Source organism: Sus scrofa, chromosome 2, assembly GCF_000003025.6.
Source record: "Sus scrofa isolate TJ Tabasco breed Duroc chromosome 2, Sscrofa11.1, whole genome shotgun sequence".
Lineage (NCBI taxonomy): Eukaryota > Metazoa > Chordata > Mammalia > Artiodactyla > Suidae > Sus > Sus scrofa.
In genome coordinates, this window is record NC_010444.4 from 28,014,234 (window position 1) to 28,026,757 (window position 12,524).

Below are 12,524 nucleotides of genomic sequence, written 5' to 3' on the forward strand. Positions count from 1 at the left end.
CTTATAGTTTCTAGTTCCTTTTTGAAGTAATCTGCATTACTTCTGATATCCACTTTTAATTCCTTCAGTATTTTCATTACCTGCTTTTTGAACTCAGTGTCTGTTAAGAGTGCAGAGGTCTGATTCATTGCTTGCTTCTTCAAGGGAATTCTCTTGTTCTTTTAACTGGGAATGGTTCTTGTGCTTCTTCATTTTGCTTATATTTCTCTTATTCTGTTAATTTAGGGAAAACAATTATCTACTGTAGTCTTGGAGGGCTATTTATATGCAGGAGTGTCCTTGTGTAGCTTGTGTGGGTTTACTATATTTTTTGGCATGAGGGCTGCTTTTGGTTTGGATGCTTGTTGTCTTTTTCCTCAGTGTGTGTAGGTTATTATCCTCATGACAGGTGCTGTGACTGCAAATACTTTCAGAGAGGTGGGGGCAGTGGTGGTGCCTACAGGTGGTGCCTGGTACTAGCCCTCAGCAGTGGTAGTGACCCCCAGGGAGGTAGGGCAGTGACCAGGATCATTAGCAGAGGGGCAAATGCGTTCCCAGCGGAGTGGGAGCAATGGGTGGTGCTCAGCTGCAGGGCCCTTTATGGCAGTGAACCCCGGGGTGACAGGGGTGGCAGGGAGTGCTTGGTCACAGGACCTTCAGTGATTGCAGGCTACGCTTACCTATGGAGTCAGAAGCAGTTTGCACCCAACCCTATATCCTGCACAAGAAGTACCCTGCTGCCTGAGAACCCATGCACATGTAGAGAAGGATGTTTCTATGACATTCCTGCAGCTCTCCCCCTCAAACTCAACAATGGCGCCTTGCTTCTCTGATGGGCCCAGGCCTCCTCCTGTACTCCCTCGGCTATGGTACACCACTCCCTATCCCCCTCAGGCTGTTTCCCCACAGCCAGCCCCAGTCCTCTCCCCAGAATTGACATCCAACACCTAAGCCTCAGTGCCCAGCCCCTGCTAGAGTGTCTCAGGCTGTGGTGCGCCAGGTGGTGGTGCGCCAGGTGGTGGTACTAGTTGTCTGTGCAGCTCTCTCTCTGCTTTGTTCTCCTCAGACAGACTGCCGCACTTTTCTTGAGGCTTTAAGGCTCTCCCTCCTTCCAGGATGATCTCCCCGCCAATTAGATGGTCTCCCAGTGTACGGATCCTTCTTCTTTCACAGCTCTCACTCAGAAGTGCTAGTCCTATACTGACTCCTTTTTTACTCTTCTCTCTCTCTTTTCGTCCTTTTGTTCTACTCAGTTATGTGGAGGGTTTCTTGCCCTTTTTGGAAGTCTGAGGTCATCTGCCAGTATTCAGTAGATGTTCTGTGAAAGTTGTTCTTCAAGTAAATTTTTTTTTTTTTTGGATGTGTTTATGGGAAAAGGTGAGCTCCACATCCTACTCCTCCATCATCTTTATCTTACTCATGTTTTTCTTCTTTATTTTATTTTATTTTTGTCTTTTCTAGGGCCACAACCGTGGCATATAGAGGTTCCCAGGCTAGGGGTCGAATCAGAGCTGTAGCTGCCGGCCTTCGCCAGAGCCACAGCAACGCAGGATCCGAGCCACGTCTGCGACATACACCACAGGTCACAGCAATGCCAGATCCTTAACCCACTGAGCAAGGCCAGGGTCGAACCCACAACCTCATGGTTCCTAGTCTGATCTGTTTACCACTGCGCCACAAGGGGAACTCCCGCTTTTCTTTTTTAAAAGAACAACTTATATATAAAGCGCAGGGGTATAAAGACTGTACGTGACATAAAAATTAGCCTTGAGTGAAACAAGAGTAGTTCAATAAATTTTTAAAAAACAATTAAAATTACATGATTCCCTCAAAAAATTAAACATAGTCACCATATGGTCCAGCAGTCCCACTTCTAGGTACATATTCAAAAGAAATGAAATATATATATATGTTCACACAAAAATTTATGTGTGGAGTTCCTGTTGCAGGCAGCAGCTGCAGCTCTAATTCCACCCCTAGCCTGGGAACTTTCACATGCCACAGGTGTAGCCCTAAAAAAACAAACAGAAATTTGTGTTTATGTTCACAATGGCATTATTCATAATAGTCAAAAGGTTGAAACAATAATCCAAATGTCTGACAATAAATGCATAAATAAAATGTGATAGAGCCATACAATCAAATATTATTCAAACATAAAAAGAAATACTAATATATGGTACAACATGGATGAACCTAGAAAACGCTACACTATGTGAAAGAAGCCAAACACAAAAGGCTACATATAGTATGATTCCTTTTTTTCTGAAATGTAATGACTAAGCAAATCCCTGGAGACACAAAGTAGATATTGTGGTTGCCAGGGGCTATGGAGAGAGAAGAGGAAAAGACTGCTAACGCGTATGTGTCTCCTTTTGGGATGATGAAAAATGTTCTATAATTAGACAGTGGTGATGGTAACACAGTCTTGTATAACTACCACTGAATTATACATTTTAAAATGGTGAACTATATGATTTGTGAATTATATTTCAATAAAAGTTATAATTGTCCAAACTTAGCAACTGTGGATAATTTTTCATGAAGTGTGCAACATTATTAAACAAAACGGTAGTTAGAGACAGGCCTGCTGTCATACATGTATTTAATCTCCCTCCTATGCTTGGTTTATCACCATATACCATATAATAATGATTTTCTGGCTAATCTACCTAGTAGTTTTATGGTTTTAAAATAAGTTTCAGGAGTTCCCTTCGTGGCGCAGTGGTTAACGAATCCGATTAGGAACCATGAGGTTGCGGGTTCGGTCCCTGCCCTTGCTCAGTGGGTTAAGGATCTGGCGTTGCCGTGAGCTGTGGTGTAGGTTGCAGACGCGGCTCGGATCCCGCGTTGCTGTGGCTCTGGCGTAGGCCGGTGGCTACAGCTCCAATTCGACCCCTAGCCTGGGAACTTCCATATGCCGTGGGAGCGGCCCAAGAAATGGCAAAAAGACAAAAAGACACACACACACACACACAAAAAATAAGTTTCAAACTAATTTGATGGTCACCAGCTTGGCTAGGTTTGTTTGTTTATCTGTTCTTTTCTTTTTTATGCGACACCTGCAGCATATGGAAGTTCCTAGGCCAAGGCTTGAATTGGAGCTGCAGCTGGGGCCTACACCACAGCCAACACTGGATTTGAGCCACATCTGTAGCCTATGCCACAGCTTGAGCTTATGCAATGCTGGGTCCTTAACCCAGTGAGCAAGGCCAAGGGTCAAACCTACATCCTCGCAGAGACAACATCAGGTCCTGAAGCTGCTGAGTCACAACAGGAATTGAGTTTTCTGTTTTTTGTTTTTTAAACAAAAAGATTAAATTTTTTTTTTTTTTATCTTGGGGAAAAAAAAAAAAGCCTCAAAATATGGTCTTTGTTTCTAATTCCTATACTTGAACCAATAAGAACTCCTTTAAAATGTACATTTATTAACATAGGATCTATCATGACCCCGAAGGCTTGCATGGATGGTAGGGAGAAAGACAGGAGACTTTTACTGTGCTTAGTACTCCAAGCTAAGGCCTATGGAAGAGGAAGGAGCCAAGGATAAAAGAGTCATAGTTATCTTTAGATTCCCAACTGAGCACAACTTCCATCTTCCATCCCCTCCCCACACACTCAAAATGGGATATAGACTCAATCTTGAGAATAAGAAGGTTCAGAATTTTGCAGGGGGTAGCATCATTTTAAGTTGCTGCTAATTAAACATCAAATTTAAAAAGTGACATTTACTCAAAATTAAAATAAACCAAAAAAGAGTAATAATTATTCATCACCACTCTCTACCTTGCTTACTGAATGAACATTCTTTTCCTAAGCTTCTTTCCTAATTTCAACCTAATTTGTTTACCATAGAAAATTAGTTTTAACGATGATGTGACAAAAATCTCACCTAAAATGGCAATTTGCAGTAAAGATAGCATATAACCATAAGAAAAAATACTTCAAATGTATTATTGAGAATAAGCTCTTCTGATTTATATTCAGATATTAATTAATAACATGTACAAATCTTCTCCTTAGGTAGTATACTCTTATGTCCATAATACTTAAGAAATAAAACACATTCCAAGTTTTAAAATCAATTAGCAAAAGTTCCATGAAATATGTTAAACCCCAGGTAAACAAGCCAGTACTTGCACACAAGTAATAAGTTCCTTAAGACTGAATGAATGATTTTGCCTTATTTCTTCTTTGTGTTAAAGAGCTTGGCCATTGAGGAGTTCCCGTCGTGGCTCAGTGGTTAGCAAATCCGACTAGGAACCATGAGGTTGCAGGTTTGAGCCCTGACCTTGCTTCAGTGGGTTAATGATCCGGCGTTGCTGTGAGCTGTGGTGTGGGTCGCAGATGCGGCTCGGATCTGGTGTTGCTGTGGCTCTGGCGTAGGCCGGTGGCTACAGCTCTGATTCGACCCCTAGCCTGGGAATCTCCATATGCCACGGGAGTGGCCCAAGAAATGGCAAAAAGACAAAAAAAAAAAAAAAAAGCTTGGCCATTGAAAACATATATATTCTAATATAATAAAAATAGAATTCTCTTTAAATTTGGAAACTACTGTTTTAGTCTTAGGTATATCAACTTTTCATTGTTGAGAAAGATAAGAATCCTAGATTGGAAGTTAGGCGGCCTAAATTCCAGTTCTGATTCTGCAAATAATATGCTTCAAGACTTACAGCAAAGCATACAATCTTGCACAGTACTAGTTTTCCTACTTCTGAAGCCTAATGTTCTGTGTATTTCTAATATTCTGAACTAAGTATTTTTACTTCATCTATCACACATATTCCTTTTTTTTTTGCTCCTATTATATGTTTACTCTTCTCTGTACTGTGTATTCATTTCTTACATTTCTCTATTTCCTTTTTCCTCTGCAGTGATCTATACAAAATAATTCAACAAATACTTTTTGACTGTATGTTGAATAAATTTTAGGGGCATGAAATAGTGCATACAAAGTAATGAACTATTGATATTTATCAAAAGACACTTAATTTTTAAGAAACATTGAGCTCTTAATATGTGGTCATATCAAGTCAGCATTCATACAAATTAAGAATTCTAGCAACTATCAGATGTCTGTACTGAAGGATCAGAAACTCAAAATTCAAAACCCAAATTCCAGGCTTCTATGGATTAATTTTTTTTTTTTTTTGTATTTTTTAGGGCCGCACCTGCGGCACATGGAAGTTCCCAGGCTAGGGGTCCAATCGGAGCTACAGCTGCTGGCCCATACCAGAGCCACAGCAACACCATATCCGAGCTGAGTCTGCGACCCACACCACAGCTCATGGCAATGCCAGATCCTCAACCCACTGGTCAAGGCCAGAGATCAAAACCAAAACCTCATGGTTCCTAGCTGGATTCATTTCTGCTATGCCATGGGAACTCCATGTGGATTAAATTATTAAATGACTATTAGTTGGAGGTGGTGATGTGGCTGAAAGATAATCTATGCAATTAAAATTTTGTTTGTCTAGTAGCTGAGTGAGTTTAAATTCCATGCCCCATGGAGTTCCCATCGTAGCTCAGCGGTTAAGGAACTTGACTAGCATCCATCAGGACTCGGGTTCCATCCCTGGCCTTGCTCAGTGAGTTAAGGATCCAACGCCACCCTGAGCTGTATCACATGTATTCCTTAGTAAAAAATCTGTCTTCATAATTGAGTTTATTGAATTAACTTTGTGTGTGGGACACTATCTAGCATGTTTATCTCACTCATACCTAAATGTCAAATAATATAAATATCTTATTTTAACTAATTGTAGTCCAAGAATTAAAAACAAAAAACCTCAAGCATAAGATTAATCAGCCCTTATTAAGAAATTATATATTGTGAATTTGAAAAAACAACTAATGCACCATGAAACAACTATGAAAATACAAGTTTTGCAAATAAACCATGGGCTTCAAATGCAGCTCTGTACGTGTAAGTTCTGCAACCTGAGGTTCACCACTCTATATCTCAGTTTCCTCAACTGTAAAATATGAGAATAACAACATGCACATTCATAAAGCTGTTGTGATAAATCATTTAGCATAGTACTATGTTTGGCATATAATGTTCAATCAATGCTATTATTATTGCACCTAAACTGCATTTATACAACATCTATTGATTGACAAGTATTATGCTAGGCACTAGAAGACACAGAAATAAAAAGGGTAAGTAAATAAATAAACACTATGTAATATAAGAAAGCTTACCTCTAGTACATTACAGCTGAGTAATGAAAAGGGGAGAAATTATTCAAGGAAAGACAAAGAAGAGTAATTCAAGAAGAGATAGTACCATATATAGAGACCTGGAAATGTAAATAAGATGATAAATTAGTAGACCTTTAAGTAATTCTGCATAGTTGTACTGGGGGTGGGTGGGGCTATGAGTCTGACAGGAGCCAGATTATGGAAAATCACATGCCAAAATATGACATGAGAATATCACATTTTCTCTTCAAGGGAATTAAAAGCCTCTAACGAATTTTAATCAGTGTTGTATGATTAAATTTGTATTTTAAAACAATGTTTTTTAACCAGAGGTGCTTGTCAGCATCATCTGGTCGATTTTTTTCAAACCATACACTCCCAGTTCACACTTTCAGAAATTCATTTTTCTTTTTTTGGCTGTACCAATAGTAGAGGGAGGTTCTATAGTCAGGAATCGAACCCGCACCACAGCTATATCCAGAGCCACAGCAGTGACAACACTGGATCCTTAACCTGAAGAGCCACCAGGGAACTCCAAGAAGTTCTTTATTATTACTTCTAAGTTGGGACCCTGAAAGTCACTTTGAAAAGGCTCTTATAGCAATTTTGCCATATACCAAGAGGATAGAACTATCACTCTTAGGAGGATAATATGATTATTAAGTACTATGAAGAAGAGAGCAAGCCTAAAAGTAGCAAGGCCAAGATCATATTGCAGAAATCCAGATAAAAAAATTATAAGGGCAGAACAGTGGCAACAGTCAGATACTTGAGAACTCTTAAAATATAGAATTGATAAGTCCTGGCCAACAATGATTTGTGGTGGAAAAGACAGAGGGGTCATGAATGATGGGGAACCAAGTAAGGATAAACAAACTTGAAGAGTTCGACTTTGGATGCATTAAAGTTGAGGTGAGGTGTTCATAGGAGATAAAGTGGGAAATACTCAAAAGAGGGCTAGGGAACATTCCCACTTGGAACTCAGGAAAGAAAACTGAGCTGGAAATTAAAAATTGGGAATCATTACTAGATGGGGACTTTTGAAGTCATGAAAGTGGATGAAATTACCCAAAGAGTGTCCTCCATGAGAAATGGGCTGAGGACAGATGCTATTGTGACACTACTTTCAGAGGACACAGCAAGCAAAAAAAGTCTCCATGGAAAGGGGTATTAAGCTAACCCTGTGTCAAACCATAGGGAGGGGTGTTATGCATGGCCTAAGGTGGGAAAGTTTGCTACATACAGCAGCCGAAAAGACCAATATGCTTCGAATGTACTGGAATGTACTGCTGAAAGGGAGAGTGGCAGGAGATTTATTCACCTGGGAAGGGAGGTGGCAAGAGGCAAACATAAAAAACTTTGTGGGTTATGATAAGGAATTTGGATTCTACTCCACATGCAACAGAAAACAACCGAAGGACTTTTAAGCAAAGGAGTGACTAAATACATTTTTAAAAGGTGACTCTAGCTGCTATCTGCTTCAAAACTTTCTTCAGTTCCCAAACTAAAACTGAAAGCAAAGGGAATCCTAAACTCAAACAGACCGTTCATTGTCTTAACGGCCCTTGCATAAAACATTACTATACAAACAGTTCCAAAGTTTAATAAAAATTGCTTTAAAAATAAATGTTAAGGGATGTAAAGTTTAATGAATTTGGCTACTAACTGCTGAGTAATTCGACTGTGATGTTCTTTAGTTTAAAAAAGTGAAAATAAGGAGTTCCCGTTGTGGTGCAGTGGTTAACGAATCCAACTAGGAACCATGAGGTTGCGGGTTCGGTCCCTGGCCTCGCTCAGTGGGTTAAGGATCCACCGTTGCCGTGAGCTGTGGTGTACGTCGCAGACTCGGCTCAGATCCCGAGTTGCTGTGGCTCTGGTGTAGGCCGGTGGCTATAGCTCCAATTCGACCCCTAGCCTGGGAACCTCCATATGCCTCGGGGAGCGGCCCAAGAAATAGCAAAAAGACAAAAATAAAATAAAATAAATAAAGAAGTGAAAATAACAAAGTTGTTGATGGTAAAAGATACTTCCCTTCCCTTGAACCCGACTTTGCAGAATACCATGTGAGAAGAGATAACTGTTAAAAAAAGAAAAGGGTGAACTTCTCAGGATATTAATGGCTATAGTTAAAAACATGGCTAAAATCGAAAGTGTTGACAAGGATGTAGAGAAACTAGAACCACTTTAGGAAACAGTCTGGCAGTTAAAACACCATTATCACATGACCCAACAATTCCACTCCTAGGTATCTGCACAAGGAAAATAAAACTTTTTTTTTTCAAATACTTTTATGCAAATATCCACAGCAACATTATTCACAAGAGCCAAAAACTGAAAATAACCCAAATGTCCATCACCTCGTGAATGGATAAACAAATGAGCTTCCTTTTAAGCATTTATAAGTATTGATACATGCCATAACATGGATGAATCTCAAAAACATTATGCTTGGGCAAAGAAGCCAAACACCAAAGAACACATATTTTATGATTCCATTTATATTAAAAGTCCAGGAATGGCAAATCTAGAGACAGATTAACTGTTGCCTAGGGGTCAGAATGAGAGTGAGGTTTCTCTTTGGAGTAATGAAAATGCTTGAAGATTAGATTGTGGTGACACCTTGGTGTGTGATGAATACAGTAAAAATCATTGAACTGAACATTTAACATGGAAGAATTTTATGGTATGTAGATTAAATTTCAACAAAGCTGTTGTTATTATTTTTTCAAGTACAGAGGAGTCAAATGGCCTGGATTCACTATCTCTAAGGTGAACCTCGGCAACTTACAAAAAAACCTTAATTTTTGTTTTTTATTTTTGAGCCTTCATTTTTTTTAAAGACTACCTCACAGTGAGATAACATCTACACTGCATCACCTGGGTTCTCCAGGAGCCACAGAGGAAGGTTCTGCAGGAAATGAGAAGACAAGAGAGGAGTCTGAGTATTATTTGTCAATTCCTCCCTGTATCACAGCAATGGTTCCAGCCATCCTGCATCTCTCCACAACTACAGCCCCTTCTGGGCTTCAATAACCATTGTCCTTTCGCAGGCCTAGAAGTGACTTCACACTGCTACTTACTCAGTGTCTCAATATCCCTTTTTGGTTCCCTTAACCCTGCCGCCAACCATAATATTGAGCCCTTCACCAAAGGGGCCTCAGAGAAATCATCTGAGAGAAATTATGTTTCACACAGGGCCCCCAGCTGATATTAGTGTACAGGAGGCACAACTGGTACTTTGTACCAGGTTATTGTTAAATCAAGTGTGATTTCTTAAGTAAATTAATTTTAATTTTATATACATTATTTACCCCGAAAATCCTACTTCATTTTGTGTAAACAATACACTTAAATTGTTTAGACAGAAGGTGTTTCTGTTTTGACTGAGAAGGTGAAACGAATAGTACGGTATTTCCTGCCTAGTGGAGCTGTAGAACATATTCAAAAATCAATCTACCAGTTCCAAACATTATCCACAACAGGAGAAACAGATTTTGGCATTTATAACAGATGCTCAAGAAAAATGATGCCAAAGTCAAGGGTACTCAAAAGTTTCCGTCTGCTGTTCTGCGGGGAAATAAATGAAACATGATGGTGATGTGGCATATGCTTGACTATACCCATGATAACCACAGTTACCAAGACCTGGATTGGACACAATTCCAAAGTTCCATTTCAACATCTTCCTTTTTTATTTCTCTCATCACCTGCATTACAGACGTTTCCTCTGAACAAAGAAAACATTTTCAAGTCCAACTTTTCCCATTCCAAATATTTTTCTATAACACATTTAAAAGAAATACTTTTGTCAAAGCAAACTATTTTGTGATTTGAACTGTTGCAGTGTATTAACTATCTGTATCATCCAGACATTAACATTCATTTAAGAGGTAGACAAAAACAGTCGAGCGGGTCCTGGATGATTATCTCTCACTTTAGGCTATGAAGGAATTATTAAAAATGAACTGGAGTTCCCACTGTGGCGCAATGGGATTGGCGGCATCTTGGGAACCCTGGGACTCAGGTTTGCTCCCAGCCCAACACAGTGGGTTAGGGATCTGGCGTTGCCACAGCTGTGGCTCAGATTCAATCCCTAGTCCAGGAACTTCCATATGCTACTGGTATGGCTGTAAAAGAAAAAAAAAAAGAATACACGGCTGGTTACTTTCCACAGTACATAATAAAGTCATATTCTCATGATTCAAATGTATAGATGCTATAGATGTTGTATTTAGTTTCTTCAATGCATCTTATTGTTTGTGGCCTAGTCTTTCCCTCATCAAATTAAATTTCTTCCTTGTTTGAGAACTAGTATAGCTGATTTTTTTTTTCTTTTTCTTTTGTGATTACCCTGTGGCATATGGAGTTCCCAGGCCAGGGATTAGATGTGAGCCACAGCTGGGGCAATACCAGTTTCTTAACTCACTGTGCCAGGCCAGGGCTCCAACCTGCATCCCAAAGCTCCAGAGATGCCACCGATCCCATTGCACCACAGTGGGAACTTCTGGATTTTTAATCATCACGATTTTGTTCACTAATATTAACATGGCCTAGGATTTCTGGCCTTAGGTAAGGATAGTCTGTTTAAAGATACAGATTTATCGCAATAATTTACATTTGTGCACTAGTTTTATAGACAAACATTTGTATATCTTTGGTTTAAGAACTTAATAGCATTTGAGAGGGAAAAAAAGACTTTCAGGAAACTCAAAATCCAAAGTTCTAATATTAATCTTGATACTCACTATACTATTTCTTCTTGCTCTACAAATTTTAAAAATTAATCAGAAAATTTCCAGATGCTCAAAAAGTTTTCCTAAGGAAATTCCCAGAAATCTGTAAGTCCATTAAGCAAAGACTTATAATAAAACCACTAGCATTTTCTACAACTGTAACTGGACTATATTATTTTCACTAATTTTAAGATTGATTTCAGATACCAAAGCAAGTGGAATATTTATAGATTACCTTAAAATATCCTATGAATTGCGGTTATGTTAAAAAAAAAAAAAACTTAAGTCTTTACCTTTTAGAGACATACTATGGTTGAAAGAGATACATACATGGCCTGAAATTTACTCTGAAATAAAACAAAGCAAATACAAAGTAGGGATAGAAAGCTGGTAGGGACACATGAAACAAGACTGACCATGTGCTGAGATTGTTGAGGCTGGCTAATGGATACATAGGGATTCATTGTACCATTCTCTGGAAATGTGTTTGGTTTGAAATTTTACATAATAAAAAAAAAATGTTGCTGTTGTTTTTAGCAGAGAAAATCAACTTCCAAGTAGCTAATTCATATTCTAGATTTCTGATCCACAACAAAGGTTAATACAGAGGAAGAAATTTTAATGAACATTAGAAAAAAAGACAAAAGAAAAATAATAAGTAAAAAAAAAAAAGAAAAAAAGAATATATTTTGAAACAACAGTTAAAAATGATTTCCTAAAATGTTACTCAAGTTTTCATAATTTACAAGCCAAGGTACTTTAACATTTCTTAATAAACATGTTAAGTTATTAAATGTGAGTAACATACTCCAAAGTCCACTTTATCATGATATTAAAAGGCCCATAATAAAATTTATAGTAGATAAATGTTAACTAGGTGTATACTAGATTAGCTTTAAATAGCAAGTTTTGGAATCATCATCTTCCACATTATATTAAAGTAAATATTATAGAGGATCAGACTGAGCCCAAACTTGCTCTTGCAAAACAAACAAACAAACAAACAAAAAACGAGGGGAATTCCCATTGCGGCACAGCAAAAACCGAATCCAACTAGTATCCAGGAGGATGCGGAGTCCATCCCTGGCCTCGCTCAGCGGGTCAAGGATCTGGTGTTGCCATGAGCTGTGGTGCAGGTCACAGACACGGCTCAGATCCGCTGTTGCTGGGGCTGTGGTGTTGGTCAGCATCTGTAGCTCTGATTTGACCCTTAGCCTGGGAACTTTCATATGCAGTACCTGCAGCCCTAAAAAGCAAAAAAAAAAAAAAAAAAAAAAGTAAAATAAAAAAATAAACTAAACTAAAATAAAAATAAAAAAGTAATACAAAGATATTAAATAACAGCAAAAGACCACTGCTAGTTTTGTTTGTTTGTTTTATTTTTTTATGGCCATGACCATAGCATACAGAAGTTACCAGGCCAGGGATTGAATCCAAGCCACAGCTGCGACCTATGCCACAGCTGCAGCAACATCAGATCCTTACTTACCTCACTGAGCCGGGCTGGGGATCGAACCCACAACTCTGCAGTGAGCAAGCCAAGTGACTGCAAGCTCTGCAGTTGAATTCTTTCTTTCTTTCTTTTTCTTTTTTCTGCTTTTTTTTTTA

At 38.7% G+C, this 12,524-nt stretch overlaps 1 protein-coding gene across 5 annotated transcripts in view; it reads right to left on the reverse strand.

Annotated features, from left to right (window-relative positions):
• QSER1 (glutamine and serine rich 1) overlaps positions 1-12,524 on the reverse strand; it is an 88,114-nt gene that overhangs the window by 58,860 nt on the left and 16,730 nt on the right. For 2 of the 5 annotated variants that reach the window (XM_021083215.1, XM_021083211.1), the window contains exon 1: positions 6,184-10,208. The exons of the other annotated variants lie outside the window; for them this stretch is intronic. The gene's annotated coding sequence lies outside the window, so the exon portion shown is untranslated. Of the gene's footprint in view, positions 1-6,183; positions 10,209-12,524 lie in introns of those variants that run through there. 5 annotated transcript variants of the gene reach the window in all.